At 34.0% G+C, this 10,430-nt stretch overlaps 1 pseudogene; it reads left to right on the top strand.

The window, feature by feature from the left end:
* The first annotated feature begins 2,048 nt into the window (after positions 1 to 2,048).
* LOC122127276 lies at positions 2,049 to 2,150 on the top strand (annotated as a pseudogene).
* The last annotated feature ends 8,280 nt before the right edge of the window (positions 2,151 to 10,430 follow it).

The following is a 10,430-nucleotide window of genomic DNA, read 5'->3' as shown; positions in this document are numbered from 1 at the left end:
TCTCAGGCTTCTGTCTAATAGCATTTTTCAAACTTGAGAAAGTGGTTTACATCTTTTAGAATGCTTGAATGTGATCTATTATAATTTCTATGCAGACTGCACTAATTTTCTCCACATGCTGAACTAAAGGCATGAAAGAAGAAGGCAGAGCTCAAATCAAAGCATCATCTGACTGGAAAAGCTAGTGGCAAGCAAAAATTCGGTTCCAGTAAATGACTGGCTGATCCATCAGCCTTTTTCTTTGATGTTTTGATTTAAAGAAAGAACAGCAAAAATGATTCAAAAGAGGAAAAGAAATACTTGTTTCAACAAGAGCAAAAAGTAAATTTTAGTTAGATAATTTCCTTTAAAAAATCCTCACCAAAGCAAACTTTAGGCTGGGGGTAGAGTTAAGGAACAAGGCTATTTCTCCATTTCTAAATGAGAAGAGAAAAGAACCTATTTAAAAAGTAGGCTCATATCAAAGGCAATGTTCCTTGATTCACTCATGACACCAATCTGATCAAGTGCTGTGATCATTATGCACCTCAGGGCAAACTCATTTGACATTTCCTTCAGAAATGCAGAGTGATATTTGGAATTATTTAGAAATAGCCTCATTTAGAAATCATGGAAATATCCTGACTGTGTGAAGAATATTAGTCCTGCTGGTGGGAGAAATGTACTCACTAACATGATACATGTAAGTGAAATTCAGTTGGCCGAAATACATGAACACTTTGGACAAAGAAAAACTGACAAACCACTTCAAGTCTTAAAGGAAATAACAAAGAAAAGTTACTTACAGATATCTCTCATGAATCAGATTTTTATTGAGTATTACTATTACCTCTGAAGTTAGATTCAGAGAAGTAATGACTTTATCATTAAAAACAAAATATATAGGAGTTTTCAAGAAAAATAAAGGTAGAGTTCTATGCAGAAAACAAACCCAGAACAGGAGTGTACAAAAATAAGAAATAATTAAGCATGCAACTATTTCCTGAGGATCTTGAGTCACCCTATATTAAAATCATTTGGAATGTTTGTTTAAAATGCTCATCACAAGTGATTCACAACCAGTAGGTGGCAAGAATTTGCATTTTTAATAGCATACTCAGGCTGTTTTTATAAACATGAAGATTTCAGAATGAATGCTGTAAGAGATGAAACAGAGAGCTAAAAAGCAGAATTTTCCAATCTGTTTTACACGCGCAAAGGCTGCGATGGTGGTCTACAGGTAGTAGCAAGGATTGAAAAAGATTGAGAGACAGCTGGTTGGAGGACTGGTATGCTGATCTTCACCCTCCTTTTCTTTATCAGATCTTCTACAATCTGACTTTTGTTTCTAAATACTTTTTCTTCCTTTTCAAGGCTACCAATAGTCTTTAGCTAAACAAGTTGGTCCTTCTCAACCTGAATTTCAGCAGCATTTGAAAAATGTGACCACCTACCCTAAAATGGGGACCTTCTTTGGCTCCAGGAGACCACTTGACATGTACATTTCTCAGTTTTTCTTTCTGTTACTTTTCTGATTGTCTGAGAATCTTAACTTCTTCTTGGCTGCTTAGATGATCTTTAACATAGTTGCTTTTTTTTTAAATTTTATTTTATTTGTGAACATACTGTACAAAGGGGTTACAATTACATGAGCAAGATAATGCATACATTTCTTACCAAGCATTGCAGCCTCCTCCTTTGTTTACCCTTCACCTCCCTTCCCAGCCTCCCCCTCCCCCCAATCCTTCCCCCCTCCCCGCTCCCCCCCCCCACCGACATTGTAAAGCTCCTTTTTGACATGACAATTTCTACTTCTCATTGTTGCAACAGGTCCACCTGAATTCTTAAATGACTTGTTTTTCCCCATCTCCTCCATAAGTTATACTGACATCAAATATATTGAAAGCGGGGGTTATACTGTGGGGGAGGGACATACAAAGCAACAAAGAAATAAACTTATAAATGCGTTAGAAACACATGCATGAAAGAAAAAAAACATTAAAATACCTATCTAAGGATTCATTTTCCTAACATCACATTATCTGACTTTTTCCGCTTGACTCATACATATACTAGATATTGCCTTTTGGCTAAGATCAAGTGTAGTATCTGTTCTTATCAGTTTAACACAGTTACTTTGAATTACTACCCATACAGTCAGGCAACCATATATCATTCACCATATCCTGCCCTTCTTTATTGCTTTTTACTTTGATTTCTAATTGCAATCTCAAGAGTATTATGCTTGAAAGGGGTTCCCCTAGCCTAAACTTGATCTTTTCCTTGTCTTATCTATCTTGAATAATAGTTTCCTACCTTCATCAGGCCAAATATATAGTAATCACACTTATTTCCTTCCTTACTTCCCTCCTTCCTTCCCTCCCTTCCTTTTTCCTTCCTTCCTTCCTTCTTGCTTTCTTTCTTTCTTTCCTTTCTTTCTTTTTTTTCTTCCTTTCTTTGTCTTTCTGCTCTGTCTCTTTCTCTGTCTTTCTTCCTTCCTTCTTTCTTTCTTTTTTCTTCCTTTCTTTCTTCCTCTTTCTTTTTTTCTGCTCTCTGTCTCTTCCTTCCTTCCTTCCTTCCTTCCTTCCTTCCTTCCTTCCTTCCTTCCTTCCTTCCTTCCTTTCTCCCTTTCTTTTTTCCTTCTTTCTCTCTCTCCTTTTTTCTCTTTCTTTCAATCTTTCTTTCTCTCTCTCTCTCTTTCTTTCTTTCTTTTTTTCTTTCTTTCATCTCATGGTGATCCATGTAGAAGTCCAAAAGAACATTCTTTAATTCTGTGTCTTGAATGAAAGAGATCCTCACACCACCTCATAATTACCAGTTTAGTTATAATTGTCACTGGGACACACAGATTAATCATCATAATGCTCAATAAACATCTGCTTTGATCCATAAGGGGATATCTACAAGTAGCCTTCAAAGTGACCACCTGGCCTCTCATTTCCCTCATATGGTAATGTCCCATAGTTATTCAAAGTGATCTTTAAAAATATAAATCAGAAAATGCCACTGGCCTTCTCAAAATCACCCAAGTCTGTCACCCTTAAAATAAAATTCAGAGTTCTTGCCAAGGCCCACACTGTCCTATATCTTAGCACTATCCCTTGCTTCGACTCCAGAAGAAGCAAACTTGATTATCTCCAGACATGGGCATTTATGATTATCTCTAGCTGGCATGTTCCTTTTCCAAGCTATCTGCATGCTCTTCTTTCACATTTTATTTGGTTGTCTCACTGAGAAAAATTTACCTTGAATGTCTTTTCATCACCGCCTTACTTTAACAATACTCTCTCTTCTGAGTTGCTCTTTTTGGTCTCCTACTCTGCTCTGTGGTATTCAGAGCCTTATTATGAACTCACATTGTGCTATGTAAGTGTTGGGTTATATAAATATATATAGTCTATCTTCCACATATGAAGATAAACTCCATAAGAAAAAGTATTTTATCTTGGTCACTTTTATCTTCTATGTCTGAAACTGCCTAGGATATAAGAGGTAAAAAAAAAAAGAATATTTGATAAAATTGAATGTGTCTTTTGTATGTAAAGCATGGAAATCTTAACAAAGGCATTATGAGTAAGGGTGATGGGAAAAGAGAAAAAATGATTCTATTTTGTAAAATTAAATGTCACTTTTTACTAATGTTCAATCACATTTTACATTAATATGAGAAGATGAAGAATTAGACACCATAGGAAAAATGTCAGCATATCTCTCATGAAAATGATTGTACAAAGAATAAAATGATTTATTGATCCAAAAGAATGGGATCTAATCAGCAGATATAGGTTTTAAGGATTCTTGAAATTGGAATTCCTAGGAAGAGATTGTAAGGAAAAGGGAAGAAAATAGACAGAGAAGCATTCAAGAGACATTTTGGTTGCTCAGATTGACATTAAAAATTATAGAGATTTGTGAGAATCAAATATAATTGAGCCACACCCTTAGAAAGATTAGGGGACATGGTGTTGTGGCTCAAGTGGTAGAGTACTACCTTGAGCTGAGGAGCTGAGGGACAGCACCCAGGTCCAGAGTTCAAGCCCCATGACCGACGAAAGAAAGAAAGAAAGAAAGAAAGAAAGAAAGAAAGAAAGAAAGAAAGAAAGAAAGAAAGAAAGAAAGAAAGAAAGAAAGGAAGGAAGGAAGGAAGGAAGGAAGGAAGGAAGGAAGGAAGGAAGGAAGGAAGAAAGAAAGAAAGAAAGAAAGGAAGGAAGGAAGGAAGGAAGGAAGGAAGGAAGAAAGAAAGAAAGAAAGAAAGAAAGAAAGAAAGAAAGAAAGAAAGAAAGAAAGAAAGAAAGAAAGAAGAAAGAAAAGAGATTATGGAAAATTGTACAGTAAGAAATACGAGTAGAAAACTCATTATAGAGCAATGAATTTGTGACCTTGGATACGTTGCTTAACTTGTTGGGGATTAATATGAAACTTAAGTTGAAGAAGAGCTTTGAGCAGAGAGGGAGTTGCTCATTTTTTTTCCATTGCAGGATTGAATGGCTTTGGGGAGCACTAGATAATTGAGCGGGAATTCAGTGTCAACCATAATACTGCTGTGGAATAGTCAATACACCTTTTTGCTCTTTGTGAATAAGGGAAGGACATGTAGCTGAATCTTGGCCCACTATATATCTCTATCAGGGATTTTGATTCCCCAAGTAACAGACTATTCATGTTGGTGGAGCATAAATCAACAATCTAAGGCTACAATGCACTGGAACAACACTTCAGAGTACTAAACATAGTACCATGGTAAGGTACTAAATCTTAGCACATTGGTGAAGTACTGAGCAAAGCATTCTCAGTTCATGGACTTTAAAAAGACCTATGAAACTTCTATAGTTACTTATCAGAAAATGGATCCAGAAACTAGCAAAAGTACATGTAAATAGTGTGAAAAAATTAGAGAAAAATTCTATAAAACTTTGAATATTTAAAAGTTGCTGATAAGGTATATATCAAATAATATCCTAGAATTTCAACTATGATTATTTTTCAAAATTGAGAATCAAATTTCATTATATGTGTGATATGTCAATATTCTTATTTGACAAGTATCTGGCAGGTTAGATGAACGAAGAGCACTGAACAAGGTGTTTGCATCTAACACATAACTTTAATTTTCTAAGTTGACCAAAGTATGTGAAATATTGTCATATTTAAATTATCTGAGATAAAGAAATGGAACTTGATTTGCTCCTTCAGAAAAGCAATGGCTCATCTCTTCAACGTGAACAAATTTAATCAGCTATCTTATAGTCCAATAGTTGCACATGATGCTCAGAAAAGTAAAATGTCCTTAAATGTTATAGCTAGTAGAACTAGACACATTAGCCATAATTCAAGTATAAAGTAATTTTCAAGGGATCTATGAATATAATTAGCTTTTACTGACATTGTCATAAGATTAAATACTTCAATGTTGAATTTTTCCGAATAGTAATGTTCTCCCTTAGAACATTACACTACTAAAACATAGAAGTTTTATTAAAATTTTGTATATTTTTGAGGAACCTCCATACTTTTTTCCAGAGTGGCTGAACAAGATTACACTCCTACCAACAGTGTAGTAGCATTTCCTTTTGTCCACATTCCCTCCTGTATCTGTTCTTACTAGATTTACTGATTATAGCTATTCTAACTGGCGTGAGGTGGAATCTCAATGTTGTTTTGATTTGCATTTCACTATGGTCAGAGCATTTCTTCCTGTATCTATTAGTCATTCTTAATTTCTCTTCTGAGAAGTCTCTCTTTAAGTCTTTAGCCCACTGCTTACTGGGGTTGTTCTTTGAGAATCTAATTTTTTGAGCTATAAGTATATTTTAGATATGCAGCCCTTATCTGTTGTATGGCTAGTGAAGATCTTCTTTCAATCTGTGGGCCTTCTATTTATCTTGCTAGCTATATCCTTTGCCATATGGAAGTGCAGTTTAATGTTAACCCATTTGTCCAAACTATCTTTTATAAAGCTCCCCTATGACTCAGTAATCCACTCATAGGCATTTACTCAAATGACCACAAACAAGGCTATACTAAAACTACCAGCATAACCATGTTTATTGCAGTATTATTTACTATAGCTAAGAAATGGAACCAGTACAGATGCTCCTCAGCAGATGAATGGATCAAGAAAATCAATAGAGTTCTAAGCTTCCATCAGAAAAAAATGGCATTGCCCCATTTGTAAGGAAATGGAAAGACCTGGAAAAAATATATTAAGTAAGTCAGGCCTAAAGAAAACTAGGTTGCAGTTTCATTCATTTGTAATAACTAGAATAGGTCTATGATATTCTTAACAGGGGTTCACAATAGCCTAATTGCTAAGTGCATAAGAACATATATAATGAAACATATCATAAGACCATATATAATGAAACATATCATAAATAACATAATAAACTCCAAAAATCAGAAACAAGAGGTTCTTATTATGTCCTCTGTGTAGTTATTTCTATTTTTTTCTGTTTTATTTTTGTGCACCCTTTGTCATATATATAAGTTTATCCAATCCATGGGAGGGAAAGGGAATCACAGAGACAGCAGGACAAAGAATGAACTAATGCAAGAATGACATTCAATTGACACTAAGTTGGAATGAACTATACAACTTGGGGGGAGGGGAATAAAGAGGGGTAAGTAGGAGAAATTCAGGGAGGGGTAACTCTTTATAAAGAAATGTACTAATCACCTTACTTATATAACTGTAATCCCCCTGTTCATCACCTTTACAATAAAGATAAAAAATTGCATACTAATTGTATTTTTCTTTGTATTTATTTCATCCCTAAATAATAATGTATTTCAATAATCTCTGCTTATTGGAACATCCCTAAATAATAATGTATTTCAATAATCTCTGCTTATTTGCATCTCATTCTAAGGATTTTACATACTACAGATGAACTCATGTATTATAGTCAATTGCAATTACCCCCATCCCATCCATTTTTTGGACATGATAATTCATTGCATTATTATTTAGTGACTACCAGTCATTTATTTTGAAAGAATAGAGTTAGAGGATCATATTCATACAATAAGAATTCTATGTAAGACTGGGTCTTGTATTATTTGAACAATTTCATGTAGTAAATGTAGCTAAATCACTGTAGGTAGTTGATAGCAAACAATAAAGAGTCTGACTCATTTAAAGAAACTAACAATATTCACAAGTAACATTCTGGAGGCAAAGAAAACTGAAACTGCAATTCAATTGTTGAAAGTGATGGCAGGCATAGTATTTTCATATAAAAGGTAGTTTGCTGGAAATAGTTTTCTTCTGAATAAACTGACTATATTCATGATTTAGCAGATTCAGTTACTTTGCAATTGATTCTGACTGTAGCTATTATTTGAACTTTAAACACTGTGATCTTAGGATTTTACCTAGTGGTGCATATGAATCACTCAGAGCAGTGAACAAACAGGCACAATATGCTTAGTAATCATTCCCTTGGCTTTAAAGAAACATTTTTCAAGGCAGACTTCATGAAAGGGTCCAACTATGGCTTTAAGAAATGACATGGTTTTTCACCATTTACAGGGACTACGGGGGAAAAAACTTCTACACTTGTAAAGAAGATCATTAACTAAATGGCTGATAAAGTATAGAGAAATAATAAGACACTGGTGAACCAAGCTATGAGTTTGATAGTGGAACGTGTTATATGTAATTATATATGAATCCTTTCTAATCAATAGTGAGGACATTGTTACTTTTCTCAAGGTTAGTAAGGAAGAATTGTTTCAGGAAGACAGAAGTCAGAATGAAGGAGCCCAAGAAGACCAAATAGGGAGTCATTCTTTCTGGAGCTGTGGAGATGATTGGGAGCCCTGGCTCACTGGACATCCCAGTGTTATCAGTGTTTTCAAGTGGGACCCCATAAACAGGGTCAAGAAGTCCTGTGGTACATTTCTGTGGTGCTTCCTTGGCTTACTCAAGGATCACAGAAGATATTCAACTCCTCACAAAAGCATCGTGCATGATCATTTCTTTAAACCATTGTCCACTCTCCTTTTTTTTTTTTTTTTTTAAGAAAATGTCATTGTTTCTCTAGGGAAACTATCCTTGAATCTTTCAATGAAGCAATCACTGAATCTTTCTAACAACTCTAGATTAGAAGTGCTCCAACCACTGACTGAAAGTCATTAAAAAAGATTTATCATGGCCCAGTGGTAGTGGTTCACTCTGGAATCCTAATTATTCAGAAAAATGAAATCTGAGGACTGTGGATCAAAGCCCACCTGGGTAGAAATGTTGAAAGTCTCATCTCCAATTAACCATCAAAACTATGGAACTGGAGTTGTGGCTCAAGTGGTAGAGCACTTATCTTAAGGGAAATAGCTAATGAAGAGCACCCAGGTCTTGAGTTTAGCCTCATTACCAGCACAAAATAAAGAAAAAAGCAAGAAACTAAGAGAGAAAGTAGGAGGGAGGGAGGGAGGAAGGGAGGAAGGAAGGGAAGGAAAAAAAGAAAGAAGGAAGGAAGAAAGAAAGAAGGAAAGAAAGAAAGAAAGAAAGAAAGAAAGAGAAGGAGAGAAAGAAAGAAACAAAAGAAAGAAAGAAAGAAAGAAAGAAAGAAAGAAAGAAAGAAAGAAAGAAAGAAAGAAAGAAAGAAAGAAAGAAAGAAAAAGAATTTAAGCATGCATACGTGTATGGGGCCATAAACCAAACCCACGTGAAGGAGAAAAATAGTGAAGAAAAAGAAGGATGAAACTTTAGTCCCACCATATATGCGGTAGTAAGCACTTCTACAAATGTTGATAATCCCATAGTTTTACCCTTCCTTTCTTTTTCCCTCCATTCGTGTGTAGTTTTGAATACTTTCTATGTGGCAACCATTAAATACGGTAGGTAAAATTTTATTTTCAGTATATAAATATAAATTTTAAGTATATGATAATGATGGCAGTAGCCATGAGAGTACTAGTGTCATCAAATGACCCAAATGGCTCATATTGAAAAACAAAGAATGACCTGAACTCTTAATCATTGACAGCTATGAGATCATCGGCACATCTTACTTTTGATGGAAAAAAGTATGCAGTGGTATTTGAAATTCCTTCATAAACAAAAAATGTGAATTTATGTTTATTGAAACATAGTATTCTCCTGAAAGTGTTATTTTTTCCCAAACATATATAGTATAATTTCTTAACTCAGAGATTTGTTTCCTAGGAAATTTATAGCATTCTGAAATTAGTTCAACAGCTTATACATAAACCTCTTAAAGTCTTTGATTTACATACTCATATCAGCTCCATCTTAATTTGTTTCCTTAAGAACCTTGGGAATATTAACTTTTTTATTTTTTGAGTTGTACATCTTTAGAAAACATTATAAAATGGTCAGAGTTTGATCTTAAATAATACAAAATAATCTTTGCAAATTAAATTACAAGAATTATATACGGAACCAAATGTAAGGATCACAGAAATCACTTTATCCTTTAGAAAGGCCCACATGTGGGACAGAGGTTAAGAAATAAACTGTATGAGAACTGGGAGCTTGCAGTAGTCAGGATGACCTAAAAAATTTAATAGGATATATATATATATATATATATATATATATATATATATATATATATATATACATATATGAAGAGTGATTGATTTCAAAAATCTTTGAATTTTTGTTGATCCCTTTAAAGATTCCTTCACTGAAATCTTTTTTTTTTTAACTTAAGCTATCTGATTGGAAATATGTTTCTATAAGATTCTAGTGGGGATACATGGAGGCTCACTCATTTAACTTGTCCAATTCTAATTACTTTTCTCTTGTTTTATTAGAATATATTAATATATAAAAGGGGTTCTTTGTGGTATTTTAAAACGTGTGTATGATGTATTTTGACCAAACTCACTTCCATTATTTTTTCTTTTATTTTCTACATGTTTTTTAAAATACTTGTGTTTTCTGTATTCTATTTTCTTACAAGCATGTTAAGTACTTTGGTCATATCCAGCCCCATTTCAATTACCCTTTCAACTTCCCTACTGGCTTTTTTAAATTCTCAAATAAAACTCCTAATTTTATGCTCATATCGTTCTGGGGCTTTTCAGGTCTAATTCTGTGTATGAGAGAGGTCATATAATAGTTTTCTTTCTTAGTCTGTTGTATTTCCATTAAACTGATGATTTTGTCTCATCTATTTCCTTAAAAATAATTCTATTCCTTATGGCTAAATAATACTCCATTGTATTCTTACTTTTTTTTCATCAGTTGATAGATACGTAGGCTGATTCCATAACTTCTTAAGAATGCTGTTATAAGCATGCAGATATTTCTATTATATGTTTACTTAAATTCCTGCAGATATATATCCAGGAGTGCTATAGCAAGATCATTTTGAGCTTTTTAGTTATTTTTTTATCGAGGAATTTTCTATCTTACCTGCCTAGGAGGAAGTCCCTCTGACCTGTGTGTTACAATGGAAAGGAAAAAAAGGCAAAAGAATGAT

Source organism: Dipodomys spectabilis, unplaced genomic scaffold, assembly GCF_019054845.1.
Source record: "Dipodomys spectabilis isolate Male_0828 unplaced genomic scaffold, ASM1905484v1 ptg000297l, whole genome shotgun sequence".
Taxonomy (NCBI): domain Eukaryota; kingdom Metazoa; phylum Chordata; class Mammalia; order Rodentia; family Heteromyidae; genus Dipodomys; species Dipodomys spectabilis.
This window is presented reverse-complemented; position numbering and strand designations above follow the sequence as displayed.